The 21,614-nt window shown below is 45.1% G+C and overlaps 2 long non-coding RNA genes across 4 annotated transcripts in view; both read right to left on the reverse strand.

The window, feature by feature from the left end:
* The window catches only part of LOC108645164, a 455,446-nt gene that overhangs the window by 83,758 nt on the left and 350,074 nt on the right, over positions 1-21,614 (reverse strand). The gene's annotated exons all lie outside the window — the stretch shown is intronic.
* The window catches only part of LOC116406612, a 30,478-nt gene that overhangs the window by 5,576 nt on the left and 3,288 nt on the right, over positions 1-21,614 (reverse strand). The window contains exon 2 of the long non-coding RNA XR_004219694.1: positions 16,702-16,912. This is a non-coding gene — a long non-coding RNA (uncharacterized LOC116406612). The remainder of the gene's footprint in view (positions 1-16,701; positions 16,913-21,614) is intronic.

The following is a 21,614-nucleotide window of genomic DNA, read 5'->3' on the forward strand; positions in this document are numbered from 1 at the left end:
CCACACAACCACTACCAGAACAGGCAGTACAACTGATATTAACAGCAATTGCTCTGCGGGCAATAGACCAGGCCATAATAACCCCGGGTACCTTACTGCAGGGACACACAGACTTATCCAAAAGGTAGGGTGCCCCAGGCAGACTGGGACTATCCCAAGCCTCCTGCTTGTTATTACTGACAATTGGAAGGCACCCCAACAACCAGTGCTCACTGCTGGATATCCCTTGGCATCTGTCCCAGACTGTAACATGCAGTATCCTGATCCCTGGTCCTTTTCGGGATTTAGCCACACACACTTGTCGAATTGTCCACCATGAAATATCAACCTCTATGGAGAAGATACTCAGTTAGGAAGGGACCAATCACACACAGGCTCAATATACAGTGGCTTGCAAAAGTATTCGGCCCCCTTGAACTTTTCCACATTTTGTCACATTACAGCCACAAACATGAATCAATTTTATTGTAATTCCACGTGAAAGACCAATACAAAGTGGTGTACACGTGAGAAGTGGAACGAAAATCATACATGATTCCAAACATTTTTTACAAATAAATAACTGCAAAGTGGGGTGTGCGTAATTATTCAGCCCCCTGAGTCAATACTTTGTAGAACCCCCTTTTGCTGCAATTACAGCTGCCAGTCTTTTAGGGTATGTCTCTACCAGCTTTGCACATCTACAGACTGAAATCCTTGCCCATTCTTCTTTGCAAAACAGCTCCAGCTCAGTCAGATTAGATGGACAGCGTTTGTGAACAGCAGTTTTCAGATCTTGCCACAGATTCTCGATTGGATTTAGATCTGGACTTTGACTGGGCCATTCTAACACATGGATATGTTTTGTTTTAAACCATTCCATTGTTGCCCTGGCTTTATGTTTATGGTCGTTGTTCTGCTGGAAGGTGAACCTCCGCCCCAGTCTCAAGTCTTTTGCAGACTCCAAGAGGTTTTCTTCCAAGATTGCCCTGTATTTGGCTCCATCCATCTTCCCATCAACTCTGACCAGCTTCCCTGTCCCTGCTGAAGAGAAGCACCCCCAGAGCATGATGCTGCCCCCCCATATGTGACAGTGGGGATGGTGGGTTCAGAGTGATGACGCACACATAGCGTTTTGCATTTTGGCCAAAAAGTTCAATTTTGGTCTCATCTGACCAGAGCACCTTCTTCCACATGTTTGCTGTGTCCCCCACATGGCTTGTGGCAAACTGCAAACGGAACTTCTTATGGTTTTCTGTTAACAATGGCTTTCTTCTTGCCACTCTTCCATAAAGGCCAACTTTGTGCAGTGCACGACTAATAGTTGTCCTATGGACAGATTCCCCCACCTGAGCTGTAGATCTCTGCAGCTCCCCCAGAGTCACCATGGGCCTCTTGGCTGCATTTCTGATCAGCGCTCTCCTTGTTCAGCCTGTGAGTTTAGGTGGACGGCCTTGTCTTGGTAGGTTTACAGTTGTGCCATACTCCTTCCATTTCTGAATGATCGGTGGAACAGTGCTCCGTGGGATGTTCAAGGCTTTGGAAATCTTTTTGTAGCCTAAGCCTGCTTTAAATTTCTCAATTACTTTATCCCTGACCTGTCTGGTGTGTTCTTTGGACTTCATGGTGTTGTTGCTCCCAATATTCTCTTAGACAACCTCTGAGGCCGTCACAGAGCAGCTGTATTTGTACTGACATTAGATTACACACAAGTGCACTCTATTTAGTCATTAGCACTCATCAAGCAATGTCTATGGGCAACTGACTGCACTCAGAACAAAGGGGGCTGAATAATTACGCACACCCCACTTTGCAGTTATTTATTTGTAAAAAATGTTTGGAATCATGTATGATTTTTGTTCCACTTCTCACGTGTACACCACTTTGTATTGGTCTTTCACGTGGAATTCCAATAAAATTGATTCATGTTTGTGGCTGTAATGTGACAAAATGTGGAAAAGTTCAAGGGGGCCGAATACTTTTGCAAGCCACTGTACTTTTCACCCATGGTGATCCATTAGCTGACTGTACTGGCACTCAAACATGCACTTATACCTGAAATGAATGGCCATTATTTGGCAGCTGGCGGGATGGCAGACGCGGCGGCGCGATTTCGCGCAAATCGCCGAAAAAGACTCGCGAGTCTTTTTCGGCGATTTCCCGAAATCGCGCCGCCGCGTCTGCCATCCCGCCGGCGACTTACATGTTCGCCGGTGGGATGGCAGAGGGAAGGCAACTCGGGGAGATTAGTCGCCCGCGAGCAGGGAGTTTTGCCGCGGGCGACTAATCTCCCCGTGTACCAGAGCCCTAACAAGTATATATGTACCACCAACCTTTCAGCTCCAGGCAATGCAGCAGATAAGGCAAGAAGCTACAGGATTCCCAGCAGCCCCACTAGCAGCCTGATAGGCAATCCCACACCCTGATGGACACTATACTGTTACTTTGGGCCTCATCGACATCTGAAAGTGGAAAAATCTATCCACATGGGCTCCTGCCAATCCACTAAGTATAAACACACTAACCAGAATCAACTTAGCCTTAGCTATTTCTCACTTACACAGACTAGTGGACCAAATACTATATGGTCTGGTCTGCCCATACAGTCCTCCTTACGTTAAATATAATACCAGCAGGACGATCCCAAATTTGGAGCCTTAGTTCACCGTGGCTATCCGAGGCGGGCTCTAAGGAGCCTCAATGGACTTCAGGGACACTAATAAAAACACTGCAAGCCCTGACGTAGTCTGGGACGATTGTAAGGCTACAATTACGGGGACATTACTTGGTGCTATAGCTGGAGCGAGAAGAGCGGCCAATCAAAAAGGGAATGATGTCCAATGATTTCTTTCAGAGGCAGACCCCCACACGGCCTCATTCCCGGAGGAAACAGTACAGTACCTACAGCCTAAGCGGGATGAGCTTGGCAGGGGACAGGTTGACACCGAGCTGTTAAAATATGAGTGCTTGCCAAAGCCTAGCAGCCCTTCTCCATATAAAATAGCCATAACCATGAGAGACACCTCTTCTCCACGTTAGCGGCTGGAGGGGACTCCAACATACTTCTGGATCCACACTTAGACTGCTCGGCCAGACACTCCAGTATTCCTTCTAGACGTCTGACATGATGTAGAGAACTGCCACACTGAAAAGGACTATACATTCTATTTACACAGACTTAATACTTATTGGAGAATAGATTATATTTTTATTTCCCATAATTCATTACATCAAGTCGTAAGCACTCAGACTCTCACTAGAATGTAGTTGGACCACTGGATGTAGCAGTTTCTATAAAATTGTATGAAAAAAAAAAATCACCTCAAAGCTTTCACTATCAAGAAATTGTTCTGCATTTTTGTAAAAACACACAAAACAATACACTGACCCACCTAAAATCATATATTTTTGAGCTGTGGGGACACGTACTTATGTGTAACTTATGCATAACATTCATGAATCACATTGTGAATATATTTATAGCTCCAACCCTGGAAGGCTAAAGGTTACTGTTCTCGAGCATATTTAACATATAAAAAAGCTGAGACAGAGAGAAACGTTCTGGGATTACCCTTTAATTCACTGGCCATTTACCTTACTGGGATAAATGTATATGTGCCCCATCCATAGTACTAGTGCCCATATCAGCCTGGGATTTATTATGTTGCTTTGAAAAACTGTTCTTCCACTTCAGCTTATTCTTCAGCCCATTCTTAGCGCAGCCCATTTTCTAAACGCTTCTCCTCCTACAGGTTTAGGGGTACAACACTCAAACTCTCTACACTTCTTCGCCCTATAGCGGAGCAGGCTGCTTGTGCTTTTCTAAGGGATCCCGGCCTCCGTCTTTTTGCGGCGCCGCTCTGAACACCCCAATATTTCCATTGACTTTGACAGGAAAGATTTTCAAACTGCTGCCACACTTACAGCTGTGAAGCTACACTCCCCAAACTTGAATAACATAATCATGGGGTCACCCCAAATGAAACAGCGACATTTGTTGGACAACTCAAAGTTGAAGGGGCCAACAGCGGCCAATCCAATTTCACCCATTGACTTTAATGGAGACATTTAAACTGCTTCCAATCTTAGAGCTCTGGAGCCAAACCCACCAAACTTGAATCATAGTCAAGGGGGAAACCCAAATGAAAAGGCAATTTTTCTTGGGTGCCCAAAAGTGTACGGAGCTACCAACAGCCAATCAGATTTAATTCACTGAATTTCATTGTTTAACATTTAAAATACTGCCATTCTCACACTATTTATGCCAGAGACAAATGAAGCAGCATTTGTTTATCCCTTTCTGGTCGCTGGTACTGATGGTTGAAGCAAAAATAATCTAGCGAAATGTTTTTACCCAAATCTAACAATCATGTTGTTTCTGCTACATTGTTTCCCATTGCTTCACGACATGTGACTTCACTCCTAGAAATGTGACAGTTGGGTTTGTCCGTTGGTTGACTTTGTGGTGAGAGGTAAGTCTGAATCCCCTCTGAGAATTTTTTTGCCAAATAACCCTTATTTTAGCTAAAAAAAGATGGGAAATAGTTGGGTGATGCCCCCCTAGACTAGCGGATGTTGCTCCTCTCACAGATTTTAGTGAATTTGGAGAATTTTACAGATGACATTAATCTTAGCGCTGGTTGGGAGACACAGACCCGGGATTTGGCAGTTTTGCAGTTCTGCAGCAAATACATATTTTTTTTTTGACTGGGGACCCCATAAACATTTGGAGGCCATACAATACATACATTTTTCCTCCCAGTATTGACAGGCTCCTTAGAGTTCTGCCCCTTTGCCCCGGGTATCTGCCCTGCTCTCATGTAGCAACCTTAACATTTAACTGAATCCATTTCAATACATTTTTCCTTGCAAAGCAAAGCAATTGGCACAGAAATGAATGGGGTTGATCTTTTCCCATCAGCCTGTACAGCCCCCTAAAAGCACTGTGACACCAGGACCCACGCTTGGTTGGCAGCGCTGTCCGGAGCCCTTCTTTGCACCAAACGTTTGTATCTCTCCCAATCAAATTCTTCATTCTATTAAAGCTTCTAATAATTGGTGCTACTGGTTATTTATAGAGCAGCAAACATATTCAGTAGCGCAGTACAACTGGGAGGGATACAGAAAGGGAACCCTAGTATATACTGCTATAAATGGCAGAGAGGATCACAAGAGCTCACAGTCTCTTCTCTCTCCTGAAATAGAGCGATTTGAGAGACTTGAGAAATAGAGCGATTTGAGAGACTTCCAGTGATTTGCAGCGACTCCTACCATCCTTGCGATATAGAAGAAGATACAGAAGAAGACACACAAAAGTCTTTTTAAAGACTACACCTTTTCTCCACAGCAGAAGAACAAGAAGAACCTGCCGGACCCATTGTGGTTCACCTGGTAAGGAACCAGCATTTTTCCCTCTGCAATATGTATTACATAGTAGATGAGGTTAAAAAAGAGGCACATCCATGGAGTTCTACCCCTAACTCTGATCTTTACTGTGTTTATTTGGGGTCTTTTAATTTGACATCTTTAGATTAACTCTAACCTTCCCAAATCTCTATTTTATATGACAGAGGCAGCAGAGATGGGCATGAGTGCCAGCAGCCGGCAGTACTACGAGTACCGCTATGGGAAGGTAAGCGCCCCTAGTGCTAATAAATACACATTGCTGTGGTATGTGGGCTAAGAAATTCTAATTATTATTACTGAGGATTAAAGAAAACCTGCTGGAGACCTTAATGTCTTCTTGTTTCCTGCATTTCTGTAGATCTCATGGTGGATCCCCCCTGATCGGGACATCTTCGAGATCAGGGATTTTGAAGATCCACGGGCGGGTCCCTATTTGGAGTGCATTAGGGACCAGATAAGAGGAGACATCAGGATGGCACTCTATGATCTGTGGATGGCCAGAGATTGTGTGAAGATCACAAAGTGGTGGCAATTTCGCCTGAAGGCCGACTTCCGAGGGGACTACAGGTACATCAAAGCCCACCTAAAGGACCTCTACAAAGACCTAGAGGCTATCAACAAGGTCATCCTGACGCGGAACAGCGAGAGATATTAAGGTGCAGTATAGAATCCATCCGTCTTTCCCTTTCTTCTTTCTATGCTGTTTGCTGAAATGGAAATATTCCCTAAATGATGGCTATTTTGTAATGGAAAGGGGCTGATGGATTGAAATCAATTGCAATTCTCAGATTTTGTGCAATGTGTGAAGCCCATGTAAGATGCCAACGTTGTGGGGAAAAATACCCACTTGTTCAGTGTTTTAATTTTGCTTCAGCGCCCGATTTGATATTAATGTGCCCCTAAGTGTAATAGGGTTTCTCCAGGGATATCGCTTGCTAAGGTATAAATAAGTTCTTTTGTTTGATTTTTGCAGGTGGCCCTCGGAACTAAAAGGCAAAAGGTGAAATCCGCCCAGATCCACCTTCTCTCCTATCAACCGCAATTCTACCAGCGGTGCCTGCACTCCCATCCACCGTAATTCCACCAGCAGTGCCTGCACTCCCATCTACCGTAATTCCACCAGCGGTGCCTGCACTCCCATCCGCTGTAATTCCACCAGCAGTGCCTGCACTCCCATCCACCGTAATTTCACCAGCGGTGCCTGCACTCCCATCCACTGTAATTCCACCAGCGGTGCTCCCCCTTTCATCTAAAATATGGTTCATACACAAGAGCACCTTAAGGTGCTTGGTAAAAACTGCATTCCCTTTCCATCCATCCCTCAGACTGCAGGAGCCGGGGTCTGCAGGCTGCCTGGGGCCCAATGGAATGGTGTGTATGCTACCATATTCCCTTGTTTCCCTCACCCTGCTTCCCTTGATTATGGCAAGCAGGGTGAAGGCATTGATTCTGGGAGCAAATCCGATTGCCGTTAAGGAGTCAGGAAGGAATTTTTCCCTCTAATGAAGCAGATTGGCTCAAAGCTTCTCAGAGGTTTTTTTTGCCTTCCTCAGAATCAATGAAAAACACAATTTATTATTTGTATTATTAATAAAACTGTGATTTTCACAGATGAACCATCAAGCCGTGTGTGTGTCTTTATTCTGGGTATTGGGCTCATTTGGAAGGGGAAACACATAGAGGGGGAGAGACTGTGAGAATAGAACAAATCAGCAAAGTAGAGGCACTGAAAAGTGAAAGAAGAAAGAAAGAGAAATGTACACATGTTGCTGCTTTATAAGAAACCCTGCTTTCCACTGTATGTGTCAGTCTGATTCCTTACACCCCCCAGCACTTCAGTACCTGTGAGTGACACACACCAGTCCTCCAGCGGGTATGGCTGCTCCACCAAGCATTCTCACACCGGGCTAACGGGCTGAGCTTCTGTTTATAATGGGCATTCTTGGCATCCTCCCATCATTCCCCATCATGGCATCCAGCCCTGAGACCAAATCACTGAAGGGTAAAATGCACAACACAATATTCATTGGGCAGATGTGAAGGTGCCTGTGGGTACAAAACCTGCTCCTGTAGGGTTACTATGCAGCCATATTCCCTGGATACACAGAATATTGCCAGGTGAGCAGTAAAGCACAGAACCCACCCATGTTATGGAACCCCCATACTGAGGGGAAGGGAAATCCTTCTGATTTCCGAAAAACAGGTAACGCTTTTGTATGTATCAAATCCATTCCCTTTTCAAAATATATGGATCCCTAGTCCTGCCAGTGCCATCTGAACCAGGTGCAAGTGAATGAGGCACCGGGAAGCAGCAGCGGGCAGAACCCCTGTGGCACCGCGCCGTATACAAGAGCAGAATAAAGACCTTCCTAGGATTGCTGGAAACAAACACCAGCATGGCGTAACATCAACATTCCCCTAAAGCTTTAAGCTACTGCCAGATGGGACTTATTACCCGCTGTGTGTGGCACCCAGGCCCATGCCAGCGGATTGGCTGATACTTGGCCTGCGTTTATTATACACCGGCTGAGAATCAGCCCCCCCGGCAATAGCTTCAATGGACAGCGATACAACCCAAACCCAACTCTTTCACTTTAATGTGCCAGCGTTGCCCCCCTGTCCCATCTCTGCCCCAAACTGACACACAATTCTGTTACCTTACTAACTCAGTTTTATAGAAGAGTAACACAATTACTGCTAGAAGTAAAGCTACAGAGGAGAAAGGGTTAATACTGTGCCCCGCATGTGTATCCCAGTTTGTTACATGCTATTATTCCCATCATTTAGTTATGAAGAATAGCCCCCAGTAATGTACAGAGGGGTAACAGCCCAGAGTGGGATCCGCTCTCTGCTTGCCAATAGCGTGCCAGGAATCCGCACCACTGCCAGATATTTGCAGCAATGGAAACGATATTAAACCCCAACGCTGCTCATATTCAGACAAAATCGCCGGTGCTGCTACCTATGGGATTCCCATTACTAGCCGGGCAGAGCAGTTTATATACGGCAGTACAAGCAGACAAACAAGTGCCCGTGCCCTGGGCCGAGCATAGATGGAGCACACAACTAGCAGCGTGTTTTGGGGAGACCTGCACCTTTTTCAAGCATCCTGGCAACACTAAAATAAAGTCTAAGCAAGCAGCATTCACTTGCTCTGTGTGTGCTCCTTCCCATTAATACTATGTACTATGTATATAAAACATTGCCTTAAGGTGGATGCAGGGTACTGGGAGTTGTAGCACCAAAGCCACTGGAGCTGCAGGACCATTCATGCGAGTTCCCCCAAGCACAGAAAGTTCCTGCACAGCAGCAGCGGAAGGTAACATAGGTTCAGCAGAACAAGATGGCGTCAGTAGGGCAAGATGTTACCAACCTGCGTACCCACCCCATGTACAGCTTTGTTTGGGTAGCGCCATTGTACCCTGTGCAGGAGCTGAAGTCAGGGTTTGACTGTACTATTAATATTTCTCTCCTATTCATTTTCCTTTCTCTCTTTCAAACCAAAATTGGGTTGCTAGGGAAAACTGGACCTAGCAACTAGCTGTCTGTTGAAACGCCAAGACGCTCAGCTGAACAAAAAGCTAAATAATAGGAAAGCTAGAAAATAAAGACTAACTGCAAACTGTTTTGGAATATAACTTTGTACATCACACTTAATGCTAATTTAAAGGTCAACTTCCCCCTTAATAACAGTGGAACAAATCTACAAGCGAAACCAAGAATGCCGCAGGGGTCATTTATAAGCGGAAGTGCGGCATACAAAGTGCCATTTTAAGTAACCATGTTGTATTTTAGCCCAAACTCAGCATTTTTACCCCCCTACAATTCCACATGAGCCGGAGAGATGGTGATGTGCCTGACACAACTGCGGCCCAATGGCGCCACCATCTGGAGAAAGCAGGTATGCGCTCAAACTGAGGTGCAAGTTCCGCAAACGTGCCGGGCTAAAGGGAAGTGCTGGGCAGTTTGGTGCCGGTATGTACAGCATTACATAAGGGTCCGGCCTACAGAGACTCCATCACAATAGCGCATACAATTATCCCATAGGTCACTTTACCTACAGCAAAATCAATGCACTTACTGCATTTTAAGTAAAGTGACAAAAATATCCCCAACTTACCGAAGAAAGCCAAATATTTTTGGACACTACACATAAGGGTGAATCTGAACGGGGTAACCATGTCTCTCTACTCCAAACTACTAAGTTGCAAAACTCTTCGTAATTAGCGTTTTGATGCAGCACCTAAACATCACCTTACAGCTTACATTTTACATCATTTCTCCTTAAAAATGAATGGCAGCGCCACAGGACCCCGAACAGTTTAATGCCTAATGTGCTTAGGATTACAACTATACTCACTATCCCACAGTTACACTCTGTACCCCTGATACCATCTTGCCTTACTATACTCACTATCCCACAGTTACACTCTGTACCCCTGATACCATCTTGCCTTATTATACTCACTATCCAGTACACTTACCCCTGAACATTGCTTACTATACTCCTTCCAGTTACACTCTCCCTGATACCATCTTGCCTTACTATACTCACTATCCCACAGTTATACTCTGTACCCCTGATACCATCTTGCCTTACTATACTCACTATCCCACAGTTACACTCTGTACCCCTGATACCATCTTGCCTTACTATACTCACTATCCCACACTTACACTCTGTACCCCTGATACCATCTTGCCTTACTATACTCACTATCCCACAGTTATACTATGTAACCCTGACATCATCTTGTCTTACTATACTTAAGAGGTCATATGACTTAATTGGTACCTAATGTGGTTAATATGTACCTAATGGGGCTATAAAACATACAGGGAGCCATAGATACAGAAATGAGGGCAACCAACCTACTATATAAGTATCTACTGTACTGTAATGATTGGAAGGAAGTAGAATATTGCTTTGCTCCAAAGGCCACAATGCAACAGCATGGCTAAAGTCCCTTCAGCAGCTCCGTATTATAATTATTCTTATTCTCTATAGCCGAACAGTCCCTCACTCTGCTGTGCTGTAACTATGCTAACTGTTCAGCAATAGCGACTAAGGATAATGAGAATACGGAGCTGCTGAAGCACAGATGGGTCAGTGAGCTCTAAAGAGAAATATGTGAGCCATAATGCGTCCCGCTCCGACTTTAATATGCCTTTCCCAGTGCCCCCTGTTTCTCACCCCAATGGGCTATGTGCCCAAAACCCCATAGCCAGTTTATCTGCAGTGCCAACATCATGTATAATGCCCACAGGGAACATAGTCAGTATATATGCCAAGATGCCGGCAACCATTATGCCATTGTATAATGCCCACAGAGCACACAGCCAGTATATATGCAGCGCCAACATCATGTATAATGCCCACAGGGCACACAGCCAGTATATATGCCGTGCTAACATCATGTATAATGCCCACAGGGCACACAGCCAGTATATATGCAGTGCCAACATCATGTATAATGCCTAACAGGGAACACAGACAGTATATATAAAGAGCCAACATCATGTATAATGCCCACAGGGCACACAGTTAGTATATATGCAAAGCCAACACCATCTAAAATGCCCACAGGGCACACAGCCAGTATATATGCAGTGCCAACATCATATATAATGCCCACAGGGCACACAGCCAGTATATATGCCAGTGCCAACATCATATATAATGCCCACAGGGCACACAGCCGGTATATATGCAGTGCCAACATAATCTATAATGCCCACAGGGCACACAGCCGGTATATATGCAGTGCCAACATCATCTATAATGCCCACAGGGAACACAGCCAGTATATATGCAGTGCCAACATCATATATAATGCCCACAGGGCACACAGCCAGTATATATGCAGTGCCAACATCATATATAATGCCCACAGGGCACACAGCCAGTATATATCAAGAGCCAACATCATGTATAATGCCCACAGGGCACACAGTTAGTATATATGCAGTGCCAATACCATCTATAATGCCCACAGGGCACACAGCCAGTATATATACAGTGCCAACATCATTTATAATGCCCACAGGGAACACAGCCAGTATATATGAAGAGCCAACATCATGTATAATGCCCACAAGGCACACAGTCAGTATATATACAGTGCTAACATCATGTATAATGCCCACAGGGCACACAGCCAGTATATATGCAGTGCCAACATCATATATAATGCCCACAGGGCACACAGTTAGTATATATGCAGTGCCAATACCATCTATAATGCCCACAGGGCACACAACCAGTATATATGCAGTGCCAACATCATGTATAATGCCCACAGGGCACACAGCCAGTATATATGCAGTGCCAACATCATATATAATGCCCACAGGGCACACAGTTAGTATATATGCAGTGCAATACCATCTATAATGCCCACAGGGCACACAACCAGTATATATGCAGTGCCAACATTATGTATAATGCCCACAGGGCACACAGCCAGTATATATGCAGTGCCAACATCATATATAATGCCCACAGGGCACACAGGCAGTATATATGCAGTGCCAACATCATCTATAATGCCCACAGGACACATAGCCAGTATATATGCAGTGACAACATCATGTATAATGCCCACAGGGCACACAGCCAGTATATATGCAGTGCCATCATCATGTATAATGCCCACAGGGCACACAGCCAGTATATATGCAGCGCCAACATCATGTATAATGCCCACAGGGCACACAGCCAGTATATATGCAGCACCAACATCATGTATAATGCCCACAGGGAACACAGCCAGTATATATGAAGAGCCAACATCATGTATAATGCCCACAGGGCACACAGCCAGTATATATGTAGTGCCAACATCATGTATAATGCCCACAGGGCACACAACCAGTATATATGCAGTGCCAACATCATATATAATGCCCAAAGGGCACACAGCCAGTATATATGCAGTGCCAACATCATATATAATGCCCACAGGGAACACAGCCAGTATATATGAAGAGCCAACATCATGTATAATGCCCACAGGGCACACAGCCAGTATATCTGTAGTGCCAACATCATGTATAATGCCCACAGGACACATAGCCAGTATATATGCAGTGCCAACATCATGTATAATGCCCACAGGGCACACAGCTGGTATATATGCAGTGCCAACATCATCTATAATGCCCACAGGGCACACAGCTGGTATATATGAAGAGCCAACATCATGTATAATGCCCACAGGGCACACAGTTAGTATATATGCAGTGCCAACATCATATATAATGCCCACAGGGCACACAGCCGGTATATATGCAGTGCCAACATAATCTATAATGCCCACAGGGCACACAGCCGGTATATATGCAGTGCCAACATCTATAATGCCCACAGGGAACACAGCCAGTATATATGCAGTGCCAACATCATATATAATGCCCACAGTGCACACAGCCAGTATATATGCAGTGCCAACATCATATATAATGCCCACAGGGCACACAGCCAGTATATATCAAGAGCCAACATCATGTATAATGCCCACAGGGCACACAGTTAGTATATATGCAGTGCCAATACCATCTATAATGCCCACAGGGCACACAGCCAGTATATATGCAGTGCCAACATCATTTATAATGCCCACAGGGAACACAGCCAGAATATATGAAGAGCCAACACCATGTAAAATGCCCACAAGGCACACAGTCAGTATATATACAGTGCTAACATCATGTATAATGCCCACAGGGCACACAGCCAGTATATATGCAGTGCCAACATCATATATAATGCCCACAGGGCACACAGTTAGTATATATGCAGTGCCAATACCATCTATAATGCCCACAGGGCACACAACCAGTATATATGCAGTGCCAACATCATGTATAATGCCCAGAGGCTACACAGCCAGTATATATGCAGTGCCAACACCATCTATAATGCCCACAGGGCACACAGCCAGTATATATGCAGTGCCAACATCATGTATAATGCCCACAGGGCACACAGTTAGTATATATGCAGTGCCACCATCATATATAATGCCCACAGGGCACACAGGCGGTATATATGCAGTGCCAACATCATCTATAATGCCCACAGGGCACACAGCCAGTATATATGCAGTGCCAACATCATGTATAATGCCCACAGGGCACACAGCCAGTATATATGCAGTGCCAACATCATGTATAATGCCCACAGGGCACACAGCCAGTATATATGCAGCGCCAACATCATGTATAATGCCCACAGGGCACACAGCCAGTATATATGCAGCACCAACATCATGTATAATGCCCACAGGGAACACAGCCAGTATATATGAAGAGCCAACATCATGTATAATGCCCACAGGGCACACAGCCAGTATATATGTAGTGCCAACATCATGTATAATGCCCACAGGGCAACAACCAGTATATATGCAGTGCCAACATTATATAATGCCCACAGGGCACACAGGCGGTATATATGCAGTGCCAACATCATGTATAATGCACACAGGGCACACAGCCAGTATATATGTAGTGCCAACATCATATATAATGCCCACAGGGCACACAGCCAGTATATATGTAGTGCCAACATCATATATAATGCCCACAGGGAACACAGCCAGTATATATGAAGAGCCAACATCATGTATAATGCCCACAGGGCACACAGCCAGTATATCTGTAGTGCCAACATCATGTATAATGCCCACAGGGCACACAGCCGGTATATATGCAGTGCCAACATCATATATAATGCCCACAGGGCACACAGCCGGTATATATGCAGTGCCAACATCATCTATAATGCCCACAGGGCACACAGCCGGTATATATGCAGTGCCAACATCATGTATAATGCACACAGGGCACACAGCCAGTATATATGTAGTGCCAACATCATGTATAATGCCCACAGGGCACACAACCAGTATATATGCAGTGCCAACATCATATATAATGCCCAAAGGGCACACAGCCAGTATATATGCAGTGCCAACATCATATATAATGCCCACAGGGAACACAGCCAGTATATATGAAGAGCCAACATCATGTATAATGCCCACAGGGCACACAGCCAGTATATCTGTAGTGCCAACATCATGTATAATGCCCACAGGGCACACAGCCGGTATATATGCAGTGCCAACATCATATATAATGCCCACAGGGCACACAGCTGGTATATATGCAGTGCCAACATCATCTATAATGCCCACAGGGCACACAGCCGGTATATATGCAGTGCCAACATCATCTATAATGCCCACAGGGCACAAAGCCGGTATATATGCAGTGCCAACATCATGTATAATGCCCACAAAACACATAGCCAGTATATATGCAGTGCCAACATCATGTATAATGCCCACAGGACACACAGCTGGTATATATGCAGCGCCAACATCATGTATAATGACCACAGGGCACACAGCCAGTATATATGAAGAGCCAACATCATGTATAATGCCCACAGGGCACACAGTTAGTATATATGCAGTGCCAATACCATCTATAATGCCCACAGGGCACACAGCCAGTATATATGCAGTGCCAACATAATTTATAATGCCCACAGGGGACACAGCCAGTATATATGAAGAGCCAACATCATGTATAATGCCCACAGGGCACACAGCCAGTATATATGTAGTGCCAACATCATGTATAATGCCCACAGGGCACACAGCCAGTATATATGTAGTGCCAACATCATGTATAATGCCCACAGGGCACACAACCAGTATATATGCAGTGCCAACATCATATATAATGCCCACAGGGCACACAGGCGGTATATATGTAGTGCCAACATCATGTATAATGCCCACAGGGCACACAGGCGGTATATATGTAGTGCCAACATCATGTATAATGCCCACAGGGCACACAGGCGGTATATATGCAGTGCCAACATTATATATAATGCCCACAGGGCACACAGCCAGTATATATGCAGTGCCAACATCATATATAATGCCCACAGGGCACACAGGCGGTATATATGTAGTGCCAACATCATGTATAATGCCCACAGGGCACACAGCCAGTATATATGCAGCGCCAACATCATGTATAAAGCCCACAGGGCACACAGCTGGTATATATGCTAAAATCTGGTGGACATCTACAATGGAAAAATTGACCGCACTCATCCACCACAAAATGGACATATATGAAAAAATATGGACACCCTGGACCGAAAACCAAAACAATCGACCAACTAACCATATCTAAAAACGGACAATGCCAAGGGAAAATCCCAGACGCTAACTAAATAAAAGGAAAAAAAGAGAAAAGAAAAAAGACCACCCAGATGAAAACGGCAAGGCGAGAGTCCAACCCCCCCCCTTTACCTCTAACCCTCTATCCAACCCCTATTCTACTTTCTTTAACCCCCGTTGTTCCACATATTTTGTATGCATCCTACTTTGTTGTAAAACAACTAATAAAAACAAAGTTTAAAAAAAAAAAAAAAAAAAGCCACTTTGGGTAAAGTTTTGTAAAATGGCCCCCCCTGGACCTGCTCCAGAAAATCCACTCTTTTTCAACTGCCCCATCGGTGATCGGGGTACACAGACTATTGCATGTGTCAGTTGGATCTCCCCCTCTGCTCTACATTTTGCAGCAAGTAGTCTGTAGGAACCTGAGCCCCTTCTCTCAAGGATTCTCCCTTCGTAAAGGATTCGGCCCAATACTGAACCCAATCCTAATTAGCATATGCTAATTAGGGTTTGGAAGGGTTAAATCTCAAAAAAATTTCAGCTTCCGTGTTTACATGTAAAAAAGCCACATGATTTTTCGGATTCGCATTTGGTCCGGCCAGGAACGTGGATTCGGCTGAATCTAAATCCTGCTGAAAAAGGCAGAATCTTGGTTGAATACTGAATCCTAGATTCGGTGCATCCCTAGAAAATACTGCCCTGATGGAAGGTGCCCAACACATGGGTATCATCTAGCATTTTAACCTTTTTGTGTTCTTACTGACATTCTATTCTAAACATTTACTAGATGTATGTGGGCAACAGAAAGAGTAGAGCCGTACCAATTTAGCAAGAAGTCTCACAATCTGAGAAGCACTGAGCCTTCCTAATATTACCTAAGGGATATACAATCTGAGCTGTAATTAGCATCGTTGTATGCCCATTAAACTGCTCCCAGATGTCTCTTTCTTGGAAATAATCCTTTGCCTAAATGGCTTACATGATCAATACCTCCCCCACCGATCAGATAATCCTGGTGCTGGATTTTGTTCCCTCTACAGATTTCCGTGCGTCATATGATTTGTCAGGAATCTATATTTGCCCAGGCAGCAAACACAGCAATATCGCTCACCTTTTTTAGCTGAGGAAGAACGCCTAACGGGCAAAACAGAGCCAGGCACCCCGCCGAGCTTTAGGCCTCCATTGCCTGCTGTAATCTGCTTCTTCTTGTGCTTGTGCCGTTTGAGCTGGTGTGCAGCCAGGGCTAGGGCGACCGTACCAAGAGCCGTGCCAAAAAGGACCTTTCGAAGACCAGGAGACAGCCTGAGTTGCAAGAATGTGGACTGCAAAGACAAACAATATATAGATTCATTATAATAACCAGCTATGGATTTTGGAAAATAATAAATGTGTCTTGTGACTTTGTGGCAAGCAAGACAAGGGTACTTCAAGGTCAAAGCTCCTAATGCCTTCCCACCCCAAGCATTCAGAAAAGTACGCATTACGTAAATGTGTGTGTATATATATATATATATATATATATATATATTCATGTAAATGCAGCCACTTGCTTTGACCTCTGCAGTTTCCAGGAGATGGGGTGCAGTGACAAAACTAAGGATGCACAAAACCACTACAATACCATATTGATCACTAGTGGCTCAACGGTTAGTATATTGCCTTGTAGTGCTGGGGGTTTGATTTTAACCTGGGCAATAACTGCAAGAAGTTATATAATCTCTCTTCATTCCTAAACTGGCAATCTGTGGGTTCTGGCAAATGCCAGAGGGGCTTCTGTAAGATGCCATAGACTGCCACTATTTATTGGGCCTGTGGGGCTGTTTCTATTTTGAATCCCAATCCAGACCTGTCTCTGTGTGTTTCCTCAGGGCACTCTGCTTTCCTCCCACACCCCCAAAATATACTGGATGGCTAAATGGCCCTTGATAAAACTGACCCTAATATAATAAGGACTTTATAACTAGGGCAATGGTTGGCAAACTGTGGGTCTTGAGCCACAAGCGGCTCTTTAGCCCCTTGAATTTGGCTCTTCCAGGTGCGGGTTCGCACATACAGCCATATATTTATTTAGCCCCCACTTTCTACCCCGTGTACCTGTACCAGCATTAATGTGTAGCCATATATTTATTTAGCCCCCACTTTCTGCCCCGTGTACCTGTGCCGGCATCCAGCATTAGTGTGTAGCCATATATTTATTTAGCCCCACTTTCTACCCAGTGTACCTGTACCAGCATTAGTGTGTAGCCATATATTTATTTAGCCCCCACTTTCTGCCCCGTGTACCTGTGCCGGCATCCAGCATTAGTGTGTAGCCATATATTTATTTAGCCCCCACTTTCTGTCCCGTGTACCTGTGCCGGCATCCAGCATTAGTGTGTAGCCATATATTTATTTAGCCCCCACTTTCTGTCCCGTGTACCTGTGCAAGCATCCAGCATTAGTGTGTAGCCATATATTTATTTAGCACCCACTTTCTGTCCCATGTACTTGTGCCAGAAACAAGCATTAGTGTGTAGCCATATAATTATTTAGCCCCCACTTTCCCTCCCGTGTACCTCTGCCAGAATCCAGCATTAGTGTGTAGCCATTTATTTATTTAGCCCCCACTTTCTGCCCCGTGTACCTGTGCCAGCATCCAGCATTAGTGTGAAGCCATATATTTATTTAGCACCAACTTTCTGCCCCGTGTACCTGTGCCAGCATCCAGCATTAGTGTGTAGCCATATATTTATTTAGCCCCCACTTTCTGCCCCGTGTACCTGTGCCAGCATTCAGCATTAGTGTGTAGCCATATATTTATTTAGCCCCCACTATCCATTACGTATACCTGTGCCAACATCCAGCATCAGTATGTTGCCATATATTTATTTAGCCCCCCACTTTCTGCCCCGTGTACCTGTGCCAGCATCAAGCTTTAGTGTGTAGCCATATATTTATTTAGCCCCCACTTTCTGCCCTGTGTACCTGTGCCAGCATCCAGCATTAGTGTGTAGCCATATATTTATTTACCCCAACATTCTGCCCCGTGTACCTGTGCCAGAATCCAGCATTAGTGTGTAGCCATATATTTATTTACCCCTATTTTCTGCCCCGTGTACCTGTGCCAGCTTCCAGCATTAGTGTGTAGCCATTTATTTATTTACCCCCACTTTCTGCCCCGTGAACCTGTGCCAGCATCCAGCATTAGTGTGTAGCCATATATTTATTTAGCCCCCACTTTCGATCCCGTGTACCTGTGCCAGCATCCAGCATTAGTGTGAAGCCATATATTTATTTAGCACCAACTTTCTGCCCCGTGTACCTGTGCCAGCATCCAGCATTAGTGTGTAGCCATATATTTATTTAGCCCCCACTTTCTGCCCCGTGTACCTGTGCCAGCATCCAGCATTAGTGTGAAGCCATATATTTATTTAGCACCAACTTTCTGCCCCGTGTACCTGTGCCAGCATCCAGCATTAGTGTGAAGCCATATATTTATTTAGCACCAACTTTCTGCCCCGTGTACCTGTGCCAACATCCAGCATCAGTATGTTGCCATATATTTATTTAGCCCCCCACTTCTGCCCCGTGTACCTGTGCCAGCATCCAGCATTAGTGTGTAGCCATATATTTATTTAGCCCCCACTTTCTGCCCCGTGTACCTGTGCCAGCATCAAGCTTTAGTGTGTAGCCATATATTTATTTAGCCCCCACTTTCTGCCCTGTGTACCTGTGCCAGCATCCAGCATTAGTGTGTAGCCATATATTTATTTACCCCAACATTCTGCCCCGTGTACCTGTGCCAGAATCCAGCATTAGTGTGTAGCCATATATTTATTTACCCCTATTTTCTGCCCCGTGTACCTGTGCCAGCTTCCAGCATTAGTGTGTAGCCATTTATTTATTTACCCCCACTTTCTGCCCCGTGAACCTGTGCCAGCATCCAGCATTAGTGTGTAGCCATATATTTATTTAGCCCCCACTTTCGATCCCGTGTACCTGTGCCAGCATCCAGCATTAGTGTAGCCATATATTTATTTAGCCCCCACTTTCCCTCCCGTGTACCTGTGCTAGCATCCAGCATTAGTGTGTAGCCATATATTTATTTAGCCCCCACTTTCGATCCCGTGTACCTGTGCCAGCATCCAGCATTAGTGTGTAGCCATATATTTATTTAGCCCCCACTTTCTGCCCCGTGTACCTCTGCCAGCATCCAGCATTAGTGTGTAGCCATATATTTATTTAGCCCCCACTTTCTGCCCCGTGTACCTCTGCCAGCATCCAGCATTAGTGTGTAGCCATATATTTATTTAGCCCCCACTTTCTGCCCCGTGTACCTGTGCCAGCATCCAGCATTAGTGTGTAGCCATATATTTATTTAGCCCCCACTTTCGATCCCGTGTACCTGTGCCAGCATCCAGCATTAGTGTAGCCATATATTTATTTAGCCCACACTTTATGCCCCGTGTACCTCTGCCAGCATCCAGCATTAGTGTGTAGCCATATATTTATTTAGCCCCCACTTTCTGCCCCGTGTACCTGTGCCAGCATCCAGCATTAGTGTGTAGCCATATATTTATTTAGCCCCCACTTTCTGCCCAGTGTACCTGTGCAAGCATCAAGCATTAGTGTGTAGCCATATATTTATTTAGCCCCTACTTTCTGCCCAGTTTACCTGTGCCAGCATCAAGCATTAGTGTGTAGCCATATATTTATTTAGCCCCCACTTTCTGCCCTGTGTACCTGTGCCAGCATCCAGCATTAGTGTGTAGCCATATATTTATTTAGCCCCCACTTTCTGCCCCGTGTACCTGTGCCAGCATCCAGCATTAGTGTGTAGCCATATATTTATTTAGCCCCCACTTTCTGCCCCGTGTACCTGTGCCAGCATCCAGCATTAGTGTGTAGCCATATATTTATTTAGCCCCCACTTTCTGCCCCGTGTACCTGTGCCAGCATCAAGCATTAGTGTGTAGCCATATATTTATTTACCCCCATTTTCTGCCCCGTGTACCTGTGCCAGCATCCAGCATTAGTGTGTAGCCATATATTTATTTAGCCCACACTTTCTGCCCCGTGTACCTGTGCCAGCATCAAGCATTAGTGTGTAGCCATTTATTTATTTACCCCCACTTTCTGCCCCGTGAACCTGTGCCAGCATCCAGCATTAGTGTGTAGCCATATATTTACTTAGCCCCCACTTTCCCTCCCGTGTATCTCTGCCAGCATCCAGCATTAGTGTGTAGCCATATATTTATTTAGCCCCCACTTTCCCTCCCGTGTACCTCTGCCAGCATCCAGCATTAGTGTGTAGCCATATATTTATTTAGCCCCCACTTTCTGCCCCGTGTACCTGTGTCAGCATCCAGCATTAGTGTGTAGCCATTTATTTATTTACCCCCACTTTCTGCCCCGTGTACCTGTGCCAGCATCCAGCATTAGTGTGTAGCCATATATTTATTTAGCCCCTACTTTCGATCCCGTGTACCTGTGCCAGCTTCCAGCATTAGTGTGTAGCCATTTATTTATTTACCCCCACTTTCTGCCCCGTGAACCTGTGCCAGCATCCAGCATTAGTGTGTAGCCATTTATTTATTTACCCCCACTTTCTGCCCCGTGTACCTGTGCCAGCATCCAGCATTAGTGTGTAGCCATATATTTATTTACCCCTATTTTCTGCCCCGTGTACCTGTGCCAGCTTCCAGCATTAGTGTGTAGCCATTTATTTATTTACCCCCACTTTCTGCCCCGTGAACCTGTGCCAGCATCCAGCATTAGTGTGTAGCCATATATTTATTTAGCCCCCACTTTCGATCCCGTGTACCTGTGCCAGCATCCAGCATTAGTGTAGCCATATATTTATTTAGCCCCCACTTTCCCTCCCGTGTACCTGTGCTAGCATCCAGCATTAGTGTGTAGCCATATATTTATTTAGCCCCCACTCCCGTACCTGCCAGATCCACATGTGTAGCATTTAGCCCCCTCCCCGTGCCTCAGCATCCAGCATTAGTGTGTAGCCATATATTTATTTAGCCCCCACTTTCT

Source organism: Xenopus tropicalis, chromosome 8, assembly GCF_000004195.4.
Source record: "Xenopus tropicalis strain Nigerian chromosome 8, UCB_Xtro_10.0, whole genome shotgun sequence".
In the NCBI taxonomy this organism is placed as follows: Eukaryota; Metazoa; Chordata; class Amphibia; order Anura; family Pipidae; genus Xenopus; species Xenopus tropicalis.